Source organism: Haemaphysalis longicornis, unplaced genomic scaffold (assembly GCF_048455015.1).
Source record: "Haemaphysalis longicornis isolate Haplotype H1 unplaced genomic scaffold, Haemaphysalis longicornis Haplotype H1 scaffold_9, whole genome shotgun sequence".
NCBI classification, from domain to species: Eukaryota; Metazoa; Arthropoda; class Arachnida; order Ixodida; family Ixodidae; genus Haemaphysalis; species Haemaphysalis longicornis.
This window is the reverse complement of record NW_027526460.1, coordinates 123,275,996-123,298,948: the sequence shown is the minus strand read 5'-3', so window position 1 is coordinate 123,298,948 and position 22,953 is coordinate 123,275,996. Positions and strand designations below refer to the sequence as shown.

Genomic DNA, 22,953 nt, shown 5'->3' with positions numbered 1-22,953 from the left:
GCACAATTATTTGTACGAAAGCCGCTGAAAAAGAAAGTCATCATGGCGGAAAGGACAGGAAAAGGCATGGGGTGCTTCATACTAACGACGGCCTTAAGGAATGGCGTTCCACATCAAAGACCAAATGTAGTTCCACATCAAAGACCAACGGCGTTATCCGGGAACCATAGCGCATTTTCACGGTACGAAAATCTAAGACATCATGTAGTTTTTTGCCTTAAGCACACGAAATATTTTATCGCGCCACCTAAGTTTTTACCCAGTTGTGTCCTAGTGAATTTCAAAATTGCTTCAATGGAATAAATATGAAGCTTTTTATACGTTCAGAAAATTCGCCCATATTGTGTCTGCATTTCTTGTATTTTCTCTTTTTGCCCAAAGTGGAAACTTGACAAATTCGGCTACAAGAACTGACAAGGAAAACACATGTTTAATTGTACGTCTTTTAGACACGTTCTGCTGACCGGAGGAGTCTGAGCTTCGCAGACGTTTTACATTGTGTTGAAAGAACTTCTGCTATCATACGCGTAATAAATGTATCCCTTACAACCAAATAAAAAAAAAGAATAAATCGTTCACACATGTGAGAAGTTTCCCTGCTATTGCCTCATGATACCTTTCTATGCCTCCTTCTGTAATTCAGACTGTTATCACGTTGGCTCCAGAGTGGACCGACTTGTTGTTTAGCGTCTTATCATAGCTAGAACACGCGAACTCGTTTCATCAGCCGGGCACAAATATGTTTGGCGTCACCGAGCAATTCCCTATCACAAGCTTTCGAAGAAAGACGAAAAGCGTTTTCAAAACGGCACCAAACCCGAAGGAAGGCTCAACACGCCTCCCGTTATGTGTTATTTACGCGCAGATCAATACGGGCCCTGGTTGCAGCTTCTCCTTTACCGATGTGCGCTGTCATAAAAATCTCTGAATTTTATAAGTAATACCAGTGTTTGTATCTTTCTGGAGACATCAAAATTTTACGCCGAACGCTGAGACGCCGCCACATCGTAGGTACCGCTTGTTTTATTTGTTATTGCAATTATTTTTGGCATTCTATTACACAATATAAGATAGTATGGCAATTCAACTTCAATTTGTTCCGAAATTGGGCAATATTAGACATTTGAACGTGTCCATTGAAAATTCCCTTCTATACGAGCGACTATTTCTCGCAAAGGGTAGTTATGAGGTTAGCAATTCAGGCGTTAGCTTTTTGTTACGTCTAAAGGTTAATAGTATTATTGATAGTGATGCAGTCAGTTTCTGTCAAGTGTACGACATGTCCAGCAGGGATGAGTAAACGCCTGATTTTGATTACGGTCTTCGAAAGCGTAGGGCTCTCAATTTTGATGTCCATTTATTCAATAACTTCAAGCGTGTTTCATCGGTAGCAGCATCCTCAGCATCAGCAGCATCAGGGCAAAGGCCTCTCGCATAGATCTCCAATTATCATGGTCCTAAGCTAACTGCGAATATTTTATTCCCGCAAACTTCTTGATCCCATCTGCCTATCTACCTTTCTTCCACCCCCTGTCCGGCTTGCCTTCTCTAGGGATCCAGTCTGTTACCCTTAATGACGAAAGGTTATCTTGCCTTCGGAGGACACGCCCTGCCTACACTAATTTCTTAATTTCTGTAAGGATGTCCTCCACACGCATTTCTTCCCTTTCCCACTCCGATCGCTTGTTCTTAATGTTTCAGCAATCATCTTCGTTCCATTACTCGCTTCAGTCGTCCACAATTTAGGTTAAACCCTTTTAGTGAGCCTCCAAGTTTCTGTCTCATAGGTGAGTACCGGTAAAAATCAGCTGCCATACACTTTGTTCAACAAGAACAGCGGTAGGCTGCCATTAATTATTTGAGAATGCGCGCCTAAGGCACACACCCCAATCTTATCCTTCTAAGCAGCCCTGCCTCATGGTGGGTATCCGGGATCACTACTTGGCCTAAGTAAATATATTGGCTTACAACTCCCACTGCCGCGCCGCCTATCTCACACCGCCATGCTCTCCCGAGCATATTGAAGATTACTTTAGTTTTCTGCATATTAATTTTCAGGTCCACTATTGTACTCTGCTTGTCCAGTACGGTAATCATGTTTTGCAACAGGTCCCCCGAGTTACTCAGCAAGGCAACGTCATCAGCAAATCTGAGTTTGCTGAGGCATTCTCCATTAACCCTTATGCTCACCAGTTCGGAGTCCCATGTTCCGAATACTTTTCGTAAACATGCTGTGTATAATATTGCAAAGATTTTGTCTTCTAGTCCGAAGTCCATCCTTAAAAACATTTTACTGCTCTCTTTATGGAGGGCGATGGTAGCTGTGGACGTGTTTAATTGATCGAACGTGTTTCATTGATGCCCCCGCACGGGGCACCTTGAGCAATCTTGGTGACGGTACTCGCGATACCGTGGACCCGAGCCCCCATATTCTTGCTGTAATCTACCGTGGCTACGAGTTTTAAGGTGAAGGGCAGAAACCACAAACGGTAGCCGTCGGAGCCCAGGTCAAGCTCCGGTGGATGGGCTCCCTGGCTGTGTACCGGGCAGGGAGCTCCTCCGGGACCTCCCTCGGTATCAGGGTAACCGGAGCGAAGGAAGTACCCCCGTCCCCTGCTTTTATAGATTCTGTATGGTTTTTTATAAATTTCCCAAACCCAATGATCGGCCTCCTAAAAGGGGCCGCACCGAAGTATCCTGTCCACCCCTTCCGACCATGACAATCCGAAAACCCGATAACTACCCCCATTTCTTGGTAATTGAATCTCTTGAACAAGCCAGGCCTATTGCATCACAGTCCGTGTTCTTGATTTCGAAATTTCTGGAAGGTGTTGTAGGTGAATTCTATAAAGCTGAGAAATAGAGAACCGGTGAAATCTTGGTCGAGGTACAAAGTGAGCAGCAGGCCACAAAACTCTTGAAGCAGACCCGTATTGCCAATCTCGACATCAAGGTCACGCCCCACCGCAGCCTCAACAGCTCGCAGGGCGTGATCTCGGAGCCAGATCTTGCAAATGAGACAGAGGCCGATCTTCTTGAAGGCCTGAGAAGTCAAGGTGTGACGGCTGTCAGGCGCATAACAATTAAGGAGAGACGATAAGGTATTACCCACAAAACATATCATCCTGACATTTGACCGTTCTGTACTTCCAGACCATATCAATGCTGGTTTCATCCGGTGTTCCGTTCGAGCATACATCCCGAACCCGCGGCGCTGTTTCAAGTGCCAGCGGTTCGGGCACGGTACCAACTCGTGTCGGGGCCAACTAACATGCGTCAAGTGTGCGCAACAAGGTGATCCCTCTGATAATTGTAGTTCAGAACAATTCCTCTGCATAAACTGTCAGGGTCCACACGCGGCGTACTCCAGAAAATGCGAGAAGCTCCAGCTGGAAAAGAAAATAATAAACATCAAGGTCACAGAGAACATCACCTTCCCGGAGGCGCGAAAGAGGTTTGCCTCTTTTCCCCTGGGGAGGTACGCCGACGCAGTTCGCGGGGGGGCGGAGTGGGGTCTTGTTTCGGCGGGGACCCAGTACCGAGAGTCGGACTTGGTCCCGTCCCCGCCCCCCACTCCCCCTGGGTTGCCTCTTGCAGCCCAACCCGCCTCCGCACCGCTCGCTGAGCCAGCAGCGGCTATGGTGGCATCCACGTCCGGTGGGGATGCTGCTGCACCCACCGTTTCCATTCTCCACCGGCCCAAAGCACACGCGAGGAGGAGATGGATACGGAGGAAACCGCAGCAATTCCCACATCCGCCGCACCGCCTGTGCCACCCGGGGCGCTCCTGACGCCCTCGGCGGTCGCGGCCTAAACGAAGGGCACCAGAAAGGGTGCCAAGTCTGGGGGTTCGGTACGCCGGGTACCCCTTCCAAATCTTTAATGAGATAGATGTGGGACCTTTCCTGTCTGCTTTGCAGAGGAAGGAGCGGGTCCCTCCATCTAAACCTCCAGAGAAGGCAAAAAGCCCCTCCCAAGAGTGCAAGCCCCGAAAGACCTTACGTAAATAGTCACACTCCAGTAGCTCTAACACATCATAATGGGAAGAAAAAACATAGTTAAATGGAACTGCAGAGGCCTTCTAGATAATCTTGACGACATGCATGAGATTCTACATGCCAATAAGCGAAGTTTATTGTGTGTCCAGGAAACACATCTGAATTCCAAGCACACAAATTTCTTGAATATTTACCTGGTATACAAAAAGGACAGGGATGGCTGCACCCACTCTTCTGGCGGGGTGGCCATAATCACCCGCAAATCCTTAGCATGACACCCTGTCACCTTGAACACCGTCCTTGAGGCTGTAGCCATCCGCACAAAAATTTTTAATAGGTTGATAACGGTATGCTCGATTTACATTCGTCCTGATTATGCACATTCGAGCTCTGACTTCGAGGCGCTGGCCGACCAGCTGCCCGAACTGTACATTCTAACAGGCGACCTTAATGCACACAACCCTTTTTGGGGCTCCTACAGAACGAATGCCCGAGGTCGCCTGATAGAGAAATTCCTTACATCTTCAGGAGCATGCCTTTTCCACAATAAACAGCCTACATACCATAACATAGGTCACAACACATACTCACATCTTGAACTGGCTATTGATTCTGCCATTCTCTTTCCATGTCTTGAGTGGGGGGTGAGCACGGACCCATATGGTAGTGACCATGTCCCCACTTCATTCACGTATATAGGTACAGGACCCAGCAGTCCATCTTCCCATAAAAGGTTTAATGAAGCAAGAGCTAACTGGAATACATTTACAGAGACATCCAAACTTCACCACACGTCCATACGACACCTACATGTTGAAGAAGCTACCCAACTACTCACGGCGCACATCGTCGACGCCGCCGAAAGGTCCATTCCCCACGCCTCTGGTGCCCCGCTCAACCAGCGGAGGCCGTGGTGGAATGAGGACTGTAGGCGGGCGCGAGAGGCCCAGAACAAGGCGTGGGGTATCCTACGTCGGTACCCCACGTCGGGCAACCTCATTTTGTTCAAACGGGCCAAGGCGTTAGGAAAACGTGTGCGCCGTGAGGCAAAACGAGAGAGTTGGCGTTCCTTCATGGCATCAATAAACTCCTACACAGACACACGGAAAGTATGGACAAGAATACGCAAACTCAAAGGACAAGAAACACACAGCCTGCCTCTGGTCAGCACAACAGGGGACACACTTAAAGACCAGGCTGACACACTCGCACAACATTTCCAACACGTGTCCAGTTCAGCACACTACACAAACACTTTCATGAAACAGAAACAAACGGCCGAAAAGAAGCCTATACTACATAACAATAGGTCAACATCTTCTTATAACTCAGAGTTTTCACTGCATGAGCTGAGGGCTCCTTTGAGCACGTGTAAACCCTCAGCTCCAGGCCCAGACATGACATATACAATGATACAACACCTAAACGCAGACACACTTGAAGCACTTCTAAATCTATATAATAAAATATGGCTTTTGGGGCACATCCCACACTCTTGGAGGGAGGCCATACTAGTGGCTTTCTTTAAGGAGGGAAACGACCCGTCCTCCCCTCAAGTTACCGTCCTATAGCCTTGACGAGCTGCCTGTGCAAGCTTCCCGAGAAGATGATAACTCGCAGGCTCGTGTGCTTCCTTGAGTACAACGGTCTTCTCGAGAGCTGCCAGGCAGGCTTCAGGGCGGGAGGTTCCACGAATGATCAACTCGTAGCTCTTGAATCGTATATTAAGGATGCCTTCATGCATAAACAGTATTACGTAACTGTGTTTTTGACCTCCAATAGGCCTACGACACCGCTTTGCGCTACGGGATCCTTAATGACCTCAAGTCATTCGGTGTCTCGGGTAACATGTTAAACACCCTTGCTAGTTACCTGTCGCAAAGAAAATTTCAAATAAGAGTTGTTTGTGCACTCTCAAAGGTTTACGTGCAAGAAAATGGCGTACCGCAAAGTGGCGTGTTGAGCTGTAACCTCTTCATAGTTAAGATGAACTCCCTTGAAAAGGGACTGCCACCTACAATCTCTCATTCCATGTATGTAGCTGACATGCAGATATCTTTTCAATCATGTAATATGTCAATATGCGAACGTCAAGTCGAGCTCGGCGTCAAGAAATGTGCCGGCTGGGCAGACAAGAATGGTTTTAAATAGAATCCTGTAAAAAGCTCTTGCGTTGTGTTCTCCAGAAAGCGCGGGGTCCATATAAACCCAGACATTACTCTTAATGCGTGTCGCTTCCTGTGAAGAAGGAGCACAGGTTTTTAGGTGTGGTGTTTGACCACAAACTCACATTCATCCCACATATCATATAAACTTAAGCATAAATGTATGAAAACAATGAATATTCTTAAGGTACTCTCCCACCAATCCTATGGGGCTGCCAAAGAACTCCTACTACGGCTCTATACTGCTTTGGTTGGTTCTCGTTTAGACTATGGCAGTGTGGTATATGGGTCGGCGACTAAAACATCGTTGCGAATGCTTGACCCAGTGCTGCACTTGGGGCTACGGCTTGCGTCGGGTGCTTTTCGCACTAGCCTTGTCGAAAGTCGGTATGTCGAGTGTAAAAAGTGGAGCCTTGAGAACCAACGGATGTACATAGAATTACTTTATGCTTTTAAGATTTCACTGCTAAATCAACATCCTTTTTATGCTGTCTTTAACAACACATCCACATCTGTGCTGTTTGTAAATCGCCCATCCGTTCCTCTGCCCTTTGCAGTTCGAGTGAGAGAGCAAGCCTCGGATCTCGGCGCTTTGTTTTTAGATGTGTACAGGTCACCCTTTTTAAACATTTTGCCGCCTTTTCAAGTTCGCCCTGTGTCCTGAGACCTTTCTTTTTTAAAACTTGACAAAAATAGGGCACCGCGAGCTGCAATACTGCAGCACTTTCTGTCTCTGCAGTATAAATACCCATTTGCATACTTTTACAGTGACGCTTCTAAAACCTCCACTATGGTCTCCTGCGCTGCTCATGGTCCGAATTTCAATGCAGCCAGAACCATGAGCGTGCACACAACATTTTTTTCAGCAGAAGCGTATGGAATTTTTTAGATTGTACGACACATACTTGAAAATCAAATACCGAAGTCAATCATCTACACAGATTCCTTGAGTGTTGTTCGCGCACTGTCATTGCATAAGCCCCCCAAAAACCACATAGTTAATCACGTATTCAACACCATCATATCTGTGTATGCGGAAAAGCACCACTGCTGGGTCCCAGGACACGCTGGGATTGCTGGGAACGAGTTGGCAGACGAGAGGGCCGCTGCTGCTGCACTCAGTAACACTGTAGACATTACAACGATACCCTATACAGACGTCAAGCCACACATAAGACAACACTTGCGCAGAACAGGGCAAACACACTGGAATGAACAGACAGACAACAATTACATGTAATAAAGCCACACTTGGGACGGTACACATCTGACTCACACAACAGACACATGGAAGTCGCCTTGGGTAGACTGCGGATAGGGCACACCCATGCAACGCACTTGTATCTGCTGACGGGATCTTCTAGACCCCAGTGCAACAGGTGCGGAGATGCCCTATCCGTAGTGCACATACTAATCACAAGCAAGGTACTTCACACAATACGACACAAACACTTCAGAGAACTCTACAGACAACATATTCCCCTACATCCATCGTTGTTTCTAGGTGACGATGTTTCCGTTGTTTCACGGAAACCATGGTTTTCGTGAAACGTGTGTTTCAGTATTTGTCAGACGTCAAGTTTTTAAACCTCATTTCCTATCACGCATAATCAAATCTGGCCCTATACACCAGCCATCACCATTATCTTTATTCGGTTTTACTATGTTCGGTTTACACGTTTTTATACCTACCCTTCCGTGGTAATCACTTCTCTTCTATAAATAACTTCTTCTCTGGCGCTTTTTTCCCTCGTTGGCCTTGCGCCATTAAACACTAACCATCATCATCAGCATGGTTCCATTGATGCCAAAATGCTACAATAGAACACGTGATTGAACATTAGCAAAGAAATAATTTTTGACTTCGAATAATCGAAACTCATGGCAAAAAATGACAAAAAGGAACAATTTGCAGACGTTTGTTTTTAGCCTTGTAGCCCTTACATCGACAAGATATACAGAGAGGAGTAGATACAGTGGAAGCGCCGATGTCATTGAAATATTAACAGATTTTGAATCTGTCTCATTGCATCTTGTTTACTCGTGATGGTGTTAATGCCGGCTAATAATGTGTGAAAGTAGCCGGGGCCGAAGCTCGTGGAATTGAAAATACCTCTAAGGAAAATTGTCAAGAATTATCCCCTGTCGGGCAAGAGTTCTCGTGCGTTTTCGAATGTACGCGCGACAATTGGCCAAGTGGACTGACACTGCTCTTACTGCTCCTCTCACACTGTTCTTACACTCGTTACACTGCTAACTCTTACACTGCTGCTCGTCATTTCTACCACACACACCGCTCAGAACGCTTGGTGGGAAGAGAACAAATCGTGCCCCTCCACCACACTATATTGGCTGAGGACGCACAGGGGCAGCGTACAGCCCAACCGTATACGTGTACGAGTCAGCTTGTTCCAAATGACAAAAATTTATGTGCCCCTGTCTCTAACCACGATGATGGTTGAACACGAAGCTTTCTCATGCGGGATTCCTTTGTAGTCGTCCGAGTTTATACTTTGGCTCTCAGATGGTGTTGGACTATGTCTTCTTGAGATTTCACTTTGCTTCGCAGGAACTCAGGACTTTTGATCGCAGCTGCTGCGACTTTGAACCTTCGCCATTAGGCCTCGCAGAAACAAAGCTTCGCGTTAAACTGCGGGCGTTGTCAGACGGAGCGGTGCATGATTGTTGTCCTTAATTTTTCGCATCTATGCGCTCCTCTCCAAATCCAAAGTGCTTCGATATTGACGGCAATGCACAGTCGGATAGGCATCGGCTTCATAACGCAAGAGGCCCAGGTTTATTTCGGGCCACGAGGAGCGTTTTTTTGTAACTTCCAGAATGATCATCGTCCTCGCCAGACAAAGCCGGCTTTCCGGCAGTACTATTTTGACATGACCTACGCCATCAGACAAACTTGCAAGCTTCGCTTTAATACGGCAGGGCACGTAATGCGGAGAAGTAGCACTTGGGCTTTTCAATTGAGCTTTGCACACAGAAACGGAGAAGAGGAAGAGGAGCACCAGAATTGAACACGAAAATGATACAAAATTTATCGGGGGCACACATTGGATTCAGGCGAGACAGCGTAGTTGCCATTTCAAGACTTGCCCCACCAGTATACGTAAATCGCCGGTGATCCCTGCTTCTACATGTCTAAATAGACCCTCTGAAAGCAAAAACCCTTAAAAAGAGGAAGCAAATGACAATCAACCACATACATCTCACCGAAACGATCTGTGGACACTTATTAACACTATATTAAAGAACGCTGAAAACGGGGGAAGTTATCTGACCGCCCTATTGCTTTTACACTACCTTGTAGTGCTACTTGGCAGTTCTCCCCTCTGATAACAAAACGTATGTCTATGTTGACGTTTGAGAAAGTCACATACAAATGTTCTTCTCTTTCGATGTAACTGGTAGATTTCCCTTTTTTAGAACAACCTCTTTATTCATAACGTACATTTGGAGCGCTTATTACTCCTGCTAGGCGTTAGCTGATGCGAAAAAGTACACTAGTAGTTCTAGAATATAAAACATATTACCTATGAAGATCCATTGTTTAAGCATGGTGCAAAATATTAGTGATAAATATTAGTTACAAATCCAGACAACTTTGTTTTACGGGGGGAGTAAATTCAACAATATTTTAATATGTACGAATTAGTTTCACGCTGCGCGAAGGATTTACTACATTTTTCTATTCGTTCGCACAACTAGAAGACAATTTTTTTATGAACTCTGTTGAATGGTTTTGCATTAGCGGTAGTAATGGTTGGAAAACAATACCCATTGCTTATTATAAGTGCTAAAAGAATGTTCTCGGCATAGTGAGAAGGCATGGGTAAGCTCTTTAACCCGGTGATTGGTATATTGAGTTATACTTTAATTTATAAATCTTGTATGAGTGGCTGCTAGACTGAAATTCCTATTCAGTATGCGTGCTGACACAAAAAACAGAGCAAATTCGAAAACTCCTTCTAGTCAGGCTGTTTACGTGTTTTTGTTAGCATGTAACTTTTCAAAAACCTTCAAACTCTTTGTCAGGAGTCACACAGCAAGCCCGTCAATGCTAATAGTAATTTTGTTACTGTTTAGCCCACGATGTAAATTCATATGACACAAAGACTGTAGTACCAGTTTTATTTTTGTTTGAAAAGAGGTTATAACCCAAAAATATATTTCTGGGCCTTCACACGAGAAAATATTTCGCGTGAAAACCGCCTGTAACATTGAGGGCCTAAATGATATCGAGAGATCTCTGAGAACGAGTTGTTCTGATTAAATAATTGTTAATACTTAGGTGTAAATGTTTAGAATAGAGAATTTAAAGGACGTAGAAATGTAATGATGATGAATAAATCTTTATTTGCCAAAATGTAAAAAAATGAAATTAAATGCAATAAATTCACGAGTTCAACTCTATTCGTCCAAGCGGCTTGCAAGCTGCACACAAACCATTACGGTTGCCGATATCAATACGCGGTCACTGGAAGCTGGGCCAGGTGACGAGTTGATAACAAATACCAGCAACTTATGTCAAGTGCTTCAGATAAAAGCGTTAAAAGCCCAGCAGAAGACTTTACGTCACCCATTGTTCTCTTGATGTTTTACTTTTTCGGTGAGTGCAATGCAAACAAAAGATATTCGCAAGCCGAGTAAGCATCTCTTCATCGGACGATGTGTACGCGCTATCACTGGCGGGATGCAAAACAGGGCAAGCGGATCGCAAATAACTGCCGTTGTCGGGCATTCCTCCAGACGGTGAATTACAGCCTTCTGCAATGTTTTGTTGGGTGCATGCCCTTGGTTCTGCAGCTCAAAATGCCCTTGTATTTCTGCAAATGTTCTTGAAAAGGCACTGTTATCATGTTATCCAAGCGGTGTGACCGACTGGATAAACTAGGCAAGGGACGAGGCCTGGCCTCCCAGTTGACCTCACGACGCAAAAAGAATCTCCCTCTAAAAAACCACAATGCTTGCATAAAGTCACACATTTTGTTACTCTTTGCTTGTATTCCTACTTACAGTATAATTGACGTTCCTTGTACTCGCGATTCGGCACATTTGCAACGATGATAGCATTTTTTTCGCCCTTTGAGTTTTTGTTGTGACGCCGCGAGCACAAAAAATTTGCTGAGCGTTTAATTATGACCAGTGATGTAGCCATGCGTCCCGGAACCTCCATCTCCAAAGTTTGCCATGGTGTGGACACATCAAAAATTGGTCAATTGCTTTAACCTTACCTTACTTCGATTGCGAGTGTCTTTATTTTTAGTAAAATGTAAACTGCTCTTGTTTAAATCATAAATAAATACCGCCCATGCTTAGAACTTTTCATGAATGTGTGTGAAGGCCTAGTGTATTTGAAGACATTTTCTTGATATACGTCGAAACGTTTAGTTGACCTTTCTGGGCGGGCCTGGTACCACTTCATCTGCCCCATGGACAGCTCCCACCAACTCTCCTTTCGTTCCCTAGACATTGCGGGGAGCCCCCCCAGCCACCTCCCCCTGAACTGCTGCTGAACATTCTGTTGAGTTTTGCAGCCGAGCTCATCCTCTCTTTACTAGCCCCCCGGACAGTACCCTCGAAAGCACGTTCTGCTTACTGAGCATTTGCAGCAAGTTCTTTTTCGTCCCCGTCGGTAGCTTCGCTTCTCAAGGCGGCTTCCGTTACACGTGCGGCTGCGGCGTACACTCCTTTGCCGCTCCTATTTTTCTTTCCCAGAGCGCGCTGTGTGAAAGCTAACGGGTCGGTCGAAAAAAGGCAAAAACTGAAAAACTTTGCCAGGCACAAAGATAAAACACGCACAAGACACCGCACACTTACAAATCTGTTTTTACTGTAAATATATACCATCAGATCTCTGTATGGCACACAGAAAGAATGGTATTCTCGGTAGCAAACAAGTTGGCTGGAGCCAGTCACTTCCAAGTAAGCCTGACTTATCCATATCCATTGCTTTATGAAATGAACAAATAGATATTGCAATAACCGAGACTCAGGCTTGTAATGGGTTGGACAAGATAAATATCGAAAATGCTAAAATAGGCTTCTTTTATATTGAGAACAAAAATAGGTTATCACTTACGGGCCATATATGCTGAAACATGGGTGATTCTCATGTTATAGATTTGCCGCCCCACAATTGAAATTTCTTAACACTGGGAGACCGGATACTAAACCAAGTCTTCCGATCAAAACACCGATCTCGACACGGTTATTTCCCTCTTTCTTTCTTCAATAGTGATTGACGAGCGCTAGTTGACACGAAGAGAACGGGAGCAACGAACAGGATTTCTCGTTGTGAGCGCACGCGATTTCAACGGTTTATTAAAGCACCAAAACCCCGACTGCATACGCAGACCGTGCTGTTGAGACACCAGCTAATCGCGTGGCTTGGCAGTAGAGTGTTACGTAGGATTACGTGGTTTCGATAACAGCACCCAGTAACGCGGGGATCAATGTACCATTTACGCACCTGCTTCAGTGTTGATGCTCCACTTCGGCTTTGATTAGTGGTACTAAACTTCATAAACTTCGGCTTGGATTCACAGCGTTATATAACCTTCCCTGCACGCTTACAGATAATTTGGCTTCCCTCCATAACGATATTCACAGCAGTCTGTTTATTACTGAACACTATAGGTTCTACTAATTACCTCTCTGTCAGTGGCAATATGAGGAGCTGTAATGTTTTTCTTTCGTTGTTTAGAAAATTCTGATGCAAAAGCATGCGCATATATCAGGAGGCTCGAATAATAGTTGGTTACCTCTACAAACAGATGTAGGTTTTTATAACTTTATTGATGCAGTTATATTTAATTGCTGCTTAGCTAGCCTCTCCAACATGAAAGTAGTAAACGTATCACATTTGAGGTGTACGTGCCTAGTGTTTTAAGTTGTAAATAAAACTTTTGCGAGTTAGTCAGATGAATGGTTGGGTGAGTCGGCCAGGGATCGGAACAGCAATTTCTGCATTATCAAACTTTTTAATTGTTGGAAGAGTAACGTTCGTTTAGTGAATAATGTTGTACAGGTTTGTTCATTTGCTGATTGGTGAATTTGGTTCATCTGGAGCTCAGCAGGATACTACACATGCAACGAGCACCCGTGAATTCACACTTCAGCTAACGCTGTATTTGTTTGAAACCGCAGACTATGTTGTTGAATAGATAAAGATTACTAATCTCCTTAGCCACTTTAGTAGCCTGCGGCCATCACCCAAACCGTGCATGCACTAGTTTTTCGGCATAGCAAAATAAACGTGGAGGTGCGAAATAACGGGAGCCACCTTCTTACGCAGAAACGTGTGGGGTGCTCTTCATAACAGTCGCTCTCTAAAGGCCGTTATAGGCCACATAGAGCTGCCCTTCACATATGAAGCTCCTGCACTACAATGCCGTTGGAGCTCCTATAGGTATCGACACGCTATCGCTCATTTTTGGCGCACGCGTTTGCCCCCGATTTCTCTTTGGTGAATTCCAGGGTGAATTCACTATTGCTACTGCAGAAATGCAGGTCAGCGCGCTAGTGTGCAAACAACACAGCAAAGTATACTGAACACTGCGTTTACAAACTGATCAAATGTTTGTTCAGCCAAACAGCTACCGGAAAAAGTTGGTAATTGGTAGTCGACTCTCTGAGTAATTGTTGTTCTACTAGCCTTTTAAAATTTGAAAGACCAGCATTGAAACTAATACAACACCTCTCGGGTAATGGCGGCACGCCATCACAAAATTTGCACCGACAACTGCATGAACCATTGTGCAACTTCGTAGCATCGCAAGGTGTTAAGGCATTTTATTGCTTCATAAAAAATAATACTCGTGAAGGTAATCCCACGCCGTTGGGTGACGTTACCTTTTTTTAGAGGAAAAGGTTACACACTGCCATGTGCAGCCTGTCACGCAAGAAAACGTTTATTCAAGCTTAACATGTAGAACTTTTTTTTCTTGCCTTGATTGCTGAAATTTTATTCCGGTGATAGAGCCTCAACGTGGTTTTGACCGCAGTTCTTTCATACGATCTTCCAGAACCATCATCAATGCATTCAATAAAGAAATACACCGAACTAAAACACCAAATGACCGTGCCATTCTTGAACACGTTATAGAAACATCACGTGTACAAATTTGAACCATCGCCCCATCCCCCCTTTGTTGCTCCTAAATTATCCCCTAACCACGACGTGGACATACAAAGGAGGAACGCAAAGCCAACTTGCAAAAATAATGCTCCAGCTGGCAATAAAAAAAAAAATTCCCCCGCATTTCCCCGAGGGGGAGAATGTGAAAGTGCGAATGCACGGTTGTCGGCCCCGCTTGCGGCGCTTGCGCTCGGCCCCCGCAGCCCACCGCCTCGCCGCCTTCTCTTCCATCTCTTCCATCAGGTTTGTAGTATCACGTGTACACCACCGCAGTTATCAAGCCGCTATAACGCCGCTGAGTCGCCAACGCACGCCGCTGACGACGTAGTTTGAATGCGTTAAAGATATAGAGGCGGCGTCACTAACACTGATATCACCGTCGCGTCCGTGGCTTGGTCGGTAGAGCGTCGCGCTGCGGCCGCAAAGTCCTCGGATCGAAACCTGGCGCCGGATGCTGTTTCTTTTTAAATATAGAGGAGCACTGCGGACGCCGCCGCCGCCGACCCCGCCGCCGCCGCCGCCGGGCGGTGGATGGTTTGGGGTCGCTTATAAAGTGCATTCGCACTTAAAAAGAAACAACGGACGATAAACTTATGGAGATATAGAACGTCTACGTCAGGACAGCCACGCGTCGAAATTTTAGCGCAATGTACGGTAGCTCAGCAATTATGAAAAGTTCGTTTGTCGACTCATTCCTACCGATATTTATGACGACCGATACCGTTCAGCTTGCACCTTCATTCTACTGCCTTACTCGATAAATAAAGGCCCAGACACTAAAAAGAACGTATTTCCCCGCAAGCTATGGCAGCGGCTGCTCCGGCCTTTGTGGTCTACAGCTCCTTGATATTGTAAGTAGCAGGCTTTCCTGCTTTTTCATCATAGTTTTTTTTTTTCAAACGAAATGGTTATTTTTCATTACTAAAAGAGCTACACATTCGTAAAGCAGTATTATTGTAACCAGATATTAAATTCCCCAACATTGGACTGCTATCATCTTTAGCTGTTCCACATCATGAAATACCATTACATAACTTTCTAATTTAACTGAATAGCGAGCTGCTTATTTGATTTAGCGATGCTTGCATGCGAACAGCTCGACAATGATGTATTGGTTTATACGCTATTTATTGATATCTCTAAAGCATTTTATCTAGGCCATTATAATATGCACTCGGCCAAACTAAATGTAATGAGGGCACCAAGGCCTGCTGTATACACACCTTCGAGTTGTCTATGCTAGGGCCCTATACTCTACATATCTTCCTCTGGACCTGCACCTGAACCTAACAACACCAGAAAACTTTATTTTAGGCCATCAATATTTTCATATCTAGCAACCATCTACCGCAATGTATCAGTTCAGGTAACATCTTCTACACGGGCGACATCTCGCCTTTCTCCTGCGATCCATCCAAGATTACGATATTATCTCCGCTAATGCACCTCTCACTTCACACGTAAAAGTCTTATAGAGTTGTTATGTCATACGAGTAATAAATCGGCCTATAACGTTTTATAGTCTCACCTCGAGAACATTCCTGCTCTCGTCTTCACTTTAGGTATTACAGCTTTCTTACTGGCTATCCAACAGTACCACCGTTCATGCCACAATTCTTAGCGCAGCAATTTTACAGCCAGTTGAAATTTTCTTAGAATGCTTGCCTCTGATGAGAATTTTTGATGTGGTATTACAAATGTGAAGAGCAATAGAAGTTCTTTTACAAACAAGTCTGACAATCACCAATGGTTCTGATCACTTTCGCAACTTTCTAAGATAAAAACCAGCGGTTGGCGAGGCATCATAGTTGGAAATATTTTTTTTTAATCTAGGTCAGGCGAAAATACCTGTGTGTTCCTAGCGAGAATGGCATCAGCGGTGGCATATATTTGCCCTGGTGTTACGCGATAGAGTATAAATTATCCCGTGAAGGACATGCACGCCCTGGGAAATTGATGCTTTTTCTTGATTATGAAGCTCGAAACACTTCCCTTTCGCACTTGCTCCTGCTTCAGTGAATTTGGTTTGAGGATCATGCCAGATTCCCCCCCCCCCCCCCCCCCCCCCCCAGTGACGGTAAAATGTCTACTCTTTCCAGAGGCGGATCCAGGCAGAACACAAAAATAGCAAATGACTCTTCATGAAGCCACGCATGGAGATTTTGTTTCCTCCATTTTGTTGGCGTCGATGTTGGTACAGTGTACAGAAACGCAACACCCCTTGCTGCTGCCTAGGGGCGGCTACACGCCCTTGTATTTCTTACGGGGTCAGCATTTTTTTATGGGGATGCACAAAATGGACACGTTTTTCGCTCATGGGGTACCCGCCCCTTCAGTGGAAAAAATAGGACCACGAGAGCTGTCCCGCCGATAATTGGTTCGTAAAGGGGGCAGCTGCACACAAGAAAGGCGATTTGTCCGAACTTCAGGCGGAAGTCGCACAAGAGCTGCTTGCTCTGTAATAAATGCACGAATTCACGTTTTTCACACAGCAAACACGCATCAAGGCTACTCTGGAGTCCAGTTCAGGCAGCTTTCTGGATATTCTGGAATTTAGAATATTTATGCTTGACTTCAAAATATTAGCGCATGAGGCTCCCAATACCATAGTCATTTAAAGTGAAGGACGGAGCGCGTATAGAATGATTATGTCAAATACATGCTACTGGATCTACGTCAACACGCTTCAAACTTGAGCTTTGGCTTCCCACAAGTTCAACCTGTCTGATTTCTCTTTTTCTCCTGCAGCTGGTAACGAAGCAACAAGGGTGAGCTTGACGGACCGAGCAAAGTTGATGACGGACAGAGCAAAGCTGATGCGGGTCACTACACCTGTTCTGAGGTGGCTATGGGTGCAATCATTCTTGTTCTTCGGCCTCGTGTTCCTATTGCCGCTATTGGCCTCCCGCAAGCTGCGCGAGAGCTACTTCGTCCTCTTCTATCAGTTCGTGGACACATTATGGGCTGACGTAGTAATGGAAGTGCGGCCGTTGGCGCTCAGTGCGCTCAATGGACTCGAGTCCCACCACCCGGAGCTGGAAAAAAAGGGTGCACTGAGACTCTTGGAGGTCGGCGCTGGAAACTGGAGCCAACTTTAAATACATAAAGCGTCCCTTGAAGTATACAAACGTCGACCCTAACAAGGAATTTGGTTCCATTTTTCAAAAGGAACTCAAAAACTATCCCAAGGTAAGGCTGGAGATTTCCGCAATTTGCATCGTTTGAGCTCATGCTTGAGTTTCTCCCTTGCAGTAGCAGCAGATGATGAATCAATGTGACGATGATGTAAATACTGCATTCTGAACAAGCGCAGTCGCTACGGTGGGTGAAAATGCCACCTGTGTGAAAGTATAATTTTGTTACGTGCAGCGGAAAGCTCACAATTACGTTGCAAAAATTTGTATTTCCATTCCCATCCTTTCCTGGGTGTTTTTGGACCCTGCCATTTAAAACGAATGTATGCCTTCGATTCTCCCGTGGGCACCACAAGGGAGGATTTGCTATTGGACGGCCTTTTTCGCGCAGTTCCGGGCTAAAGAAGCGTAATTTGGTCAGCGTCGGGGTGTCGCGGTGGCACCTTTGGTGGGTTAGCTCTTCCTGCATCACGCTCACCACGCTATCATGTGACGTTTTGTTTAATCTATGGCCACGCTTACCGTTAACGTGGGCTCACTAAGGCGACATAAGGCCGCCACGACGGTGAAGCTGACTTTCAAGTTAGCAGACCGCGCTGTCACACGCGGACGATGGCGGCACATCCACGACGGTCGATCGAAAGTTCGTGCACTACCACTGGCTCACCGACCAACAACGTCGACCAAATCTGTCGGCCGACCGGTCGCCCGATGGGTCATTATTAATCTTTTGAGAAGGGAAAACTACGCGCCGACAGCATTCATACCATAGCTACTGCCGGTAGGTTTTGTTAGTCTTTAGAGTGTAACAGACTTGGTAAGGTCCATGATGTTCATTTGTTAATCTTTAGAGTGTAACAGACTTGGTAAGGTCCATGATGTTCATACAACTGAGCTACACCGCGAATCCTATAGTTATTTTGCAGGTCCGAGCTTCGGCCATGAGCTTGGGTGACCTTCGTTTCCCCGGAGCTGCAAACTGAATATCCGTGTGCGACTGTCACGCCTATAGAAAATATAGGGTCACTTAAGGGGGGAAGAGGAGTTGCGGGGAATAATTTAGTTAATGAAGGATCAATATCGGCCCAATCGATTTAGGCGCATAGCGTAAAACGAAGTAGGGAAAGCACTTCCCGGAGTGCGAAATCGCCGTCGCAGCCGTCCGCAGATTTCCGAAGCAGCCTAGTGCCGGCAGTAAGGTTGTCTGAAGCCCCTTCAGAGAACCTTACTGCGGAAGCGCTATTCAAGAAATGTACTGTTTACCAGCCCGAAATTATTCTAACCAGGGAGAAACATTGATGCAAGAGGAAGAGTGGATTTCCCTCTAGCATATTTATTATTTCCCCTTAACCACGTGTTCTGCCGTGGCTCAGTTGTCTCAACTGTCACGCCCACTTCATTGGCCTGGCCGGTTCGAATTCCTAAAGGTTATTTGTTCGGTGCAGTTTTTATGGAGCTTGGTTTCCGTATCCCTTTCGTGAATAAAAAACTGGAGGATGCTCACGTTAAACTGCAAGACGTGAAGGTAGCGAAGCTGTACGCAAACTTCACGTCTATCACGACGGTTTGTGTTCACCATTGCTGCCTGTTTGCTTCTTCTTCACTTCCGCAACAACCTACACTCCACCATCATTGCTATAAGTGTGAGCTTCTTTCATTTTTTTTAAACTGCTAATCATTGGACATACCCTTGAAGGCGCGTACGATATGACGAGTCATTTGTGTTCCGATCAAGTGTTACCACGATTAGGGGAAACACTGGAGACTTTCACGTTCCGAGAAAGTGTTGCCATGATTACTGCGAAAGCTGAAGTGTTTTTTTTTTTTGCCAATCTTAGCCAATCTTCGTACGTGGAGATGCTTCGCTTGACAAACGTGCGCCAGGAGACGCTCGTCAGTCGCCCTGATGCACGCACACAGCCGCTCGGCCTTTTTTCGATTTTGGAACTGTTCGGCGTTCGCCGACATCTTGGCCAATCTCCTTAGGTGGATAAACTTGGCATTACAAACGTGCGGAGGGGATGCTGAGCGGTCGCCCCGAGGCATGCACGCAGGAGCGCTGGGCACTTCTTTTTTTTTTTTTATCTGTGGGCGGTCGCCGCGAGGCCCGTGCTTACGGGCGCGCTCTCGTGAATTTCTTGGTATTTTTAACTGCGGACACGAAAACTTACGATCTGCAAAGCAGCTTCACGGTTACAATCTTTTTTGATAGAACTATTGAACTACCTTTTCAAATGTCAGTACATGCTTTCAGTCACGAGCACACTGTGTCGAGTTACGAACTCGTGCTTTGTATTGAGATAAAGTCAAATGCACTTGTACTACCTGAGGAAGAAGAAGCCGCCAATTAAGTAACAAAAAAACAGACGTTGGTTTGGAATGCATGTTCGTGCTACCTCACGCAATTTTTGAGGCGATTCTCTAGTCACTCTCGCTCACATGTTGTAGACCCCAAAATTAACCCACACATGTCGTCACCGCGTACGAAGGGTCCTTTTCTTCTCGCGTGATTATTCGGAGGGGTGGAGAATGGCAAAATGCTGTGAGTGAAGGGCGGGATGAATTAGTAAAATTTAAAAAAAAATGCGTAAACGGAACAGATAATATCAGACGGCTCCACCCCAAAGCGTTGGTTGCGACGCTGTACTATCGTAGAAGCAAACGCGCGCAATTGTATGTTGTTGCAGACGTCAGCGAGAAGCAAAGCATCATAGGCGATATCCGAACGGAGAATGTGCGTGCTGTAACGTGAGAGCGGAACGGGGAGGATGTGGAAAAAGGGGCGAGGTCACCAAGACCCGTTATGATGAGTACTTTAATGGAACCAGCGTATGATGACGATTACGGGCTCGAGGGAGGCAGGGGGTCATCTTTTGCAACATTCTTACCGGCGCAAAAATGGCGACACGTTTCAATGCGTGTTTACACTCCATGGCGGAAAAGCATTCTAGTTGGCAGGCCATGCCACTGATGTCCGTAGAAGCAAGCAGAGTCGGAGATCTCACCGCTTCAGCTTCCACAGATGATAACGCTGCTCCTTTGTCAGCCGAAGCGTAGACCTTTTGATTTTTTAACCGCCGTTGAAGTGTTGAAAGGAGACCGCGAACAGATTTTCGTATGGCGTCTTTCGTATCCCCTTCAAGCGCGTCGTAGACATCCTTGTAAATAAGTGGACTGTTTTTCTTTGTCTTTCTTTCGATTCACCCTCGCTGTCTTCCACTCGGTTTTTCCTTTTCATTCTGACTATCCGCATCCTCTGGTGCCACTTGCGTCTTAAAGGAGCCATGAAAAGAAAATGCAACTTTGTTTAATTTGAAAGAACTAGGATTCATTATCTCACTCAGCTCCATTACGGCCACAAAAGATATTTTTTCAACGAAAAAATAAAGCAAGAAGTATTTAAAAACTTTAAAATTTTGCGCCACAGTGACGTGTTGTGAGCAAGAAGGACGTCATACGGGCCAACAATAAAACATAATTTTTAGAGCGTTAACTGCACATTAGCATTCAAGTGATGTGGTCAAATGGAACTAGAGGCCCCATTACAGACGTCCAGTCATGTCGCGTCGCGACAGGTCAGTTAGGCGGCCGCCAATCGCACAAACAAGGTTCCGTGACGTCATAGAAAAGTTGCGGGAAATTGGCTGGGGGGTCGGGACTGCTTCACACGCTTTCATTAATGTCTCGGTTATTTTTAGAAGATTCCAATGATATTGGTAACATTGTTATCAGGACTAAGCAGTATTTCTAATAAACCCAACTTGTATTTTGTCTTTATGGTTCCTTTAAATGAGTCCCCTTGCAATGCGAAAAAGTTGTGGGCTTCTTCTTCTTCGATGTGGTTGTTTTCAGAGGACAATGTGAACATAAAATTCGTTGCTTTTGATGTCCGATCGCTCACTATCAAGTCGCCAACGTTGACCTCTGGTCGGACATGTCCCACGGCGGTCACACCCATTTCCGATCTTCTGGGCAGTCTTTGTACGCAGGATGACACGTGGTGGCTTCGAAGAATGAACCAAGACCGCTGTTTTCTGTTGGAGGTATTCCTCTGCAATTCATATCCGGTATGCATACACGGGTGTTTGTGTTGTTTGGCTACTAAACTATTTTTTCAATTTGCAATTCCTGTACTATCAGTATTTATATCAACATCTTTCCGGTGCTGTCCGAGCTCTGACCGAATTCTGGCTTTGATGGACGCAATGCCAGCTTGCCGGTTGGTTCTGCGTCTTGGTTATTTTCACTTCCAGCCACATTGCTGCAGATATCACCATGCCTTTAAAGTCAAATGCGTCAAACTTCTGTGTGGTTTCAGGTTCTCAGAGTCTACGGTATTTTCCCCATCTCTGTAATCTGAATCAAGTAACCATTTTGATGTGTACTTGTTTTTAACATATGAGTCAACACACGTATGAGTGGTTGCTCCATGTGAAGAAAGTCTTCACCGTTGAAGATCACATCTATCAGTTGCTACCAGACGATCTACCCGTCTTTCGTATTGGGCCTCCATTTTCCAGTCTAGCGTCACAGACGTAGGTAGGGATGGGGATCGGACCAACAGGGCAAAGGTCGGCGTGATCATAACGGCAGGTACGCAACCGCGAAGCCGCATGACATGTGTGTCGGCTGAGGTACGGCACGAATGGGTCCGCTTCGTTTCTTCTTGGTCTCAAGCCATACCGAAGCTTTTTTCGGCGAGTTCGTTGAAACGGCGGCTTCATTTCTGTTCCGAAGAGGTGAAAAGGCGGTGGAAGACAAGACGAATCCGCTCCGAGTGACTCCCCTCAGGAGATCTCTTCATCCCGAGTTTCGGTACCAAAAAAAAAAAGCCGCGAAAGGGACGAAGTACCAAACCCGCTTTGATGAGTGCTTCTACAAAACCAGCTTATGAGGATGATGAAGGGCGCGAGGGAGGCGAGGCGACATCATTTTCATAAGGGGAACCGTGCGCTAGGTGAAAATGCGCTGTTTTCATTTGCAATAAGTCCATTATACTCGTTGCTTTTTTTATTCTTGAAGGAGGTCATTACGAGAACACTATTTTATCTTAAACAGTCAACACTCATTTTTCCGCCAGACCTCGTTAAGGGTCCTTTGAACTTTATGAACGATTGATTGATTTATTATGGAGTTTGACGCGACGACGCTACACCTGGGCTTTAAGGGCGCACCGTAGTGGAGGGCTCCGGATGATTTATGACTACCAGGGATTCTCTACGTGCGCCAAAATATCAACACGCGGGGCATTTTTGCGTCTCGCCTGCATCTCAAAAGCAGCCATCGCGGCCGGGATCGAAGCCGCATCCTTGGGTTGAACAGCACAACGCCTCAGCCACTGGGCCACCGCGGCGGGTATTCCATAGTTTGTACATGCCCCTCTAGCATCATAATGATATGATTAGGGCTTTTAGGAACCATTCAATGTGCGTTTTTTCACTTAATTCAGTTTGATTACGCGTCTTTCATCGTGTCTTTCCTCAGCCATTAGCTCGTGGCTAATA

The 22,953-nt window shown here is 45.7% G+C and overlaps 1 pseudogene across 1 annotated transcript in view; it reads left to right on the top strand.

Annotated features, from left to right (window-relative positions):
* The first annotated feature begins 877 nt into the window (after positions 1–877).
* The window catches only part of LOC144152493 (thiol S-methyltransferase TMT1B-like), a 31,029-nt pseudogene continuing 8,953 nt past the window's right edge, over positions 878–22,953 (top strand). The window contains exons 1-2 of the transcript XR_013319178.1: positions 878–1,007; positions 17,064–17,504. The product of XR_013319178.1 is annotated as a thiol S-methyltransferase TMT1B-like (transcript). The remainder of the gene's footprint in view (positions 1,008–17,063; positions 17,505–22,953) is intronic.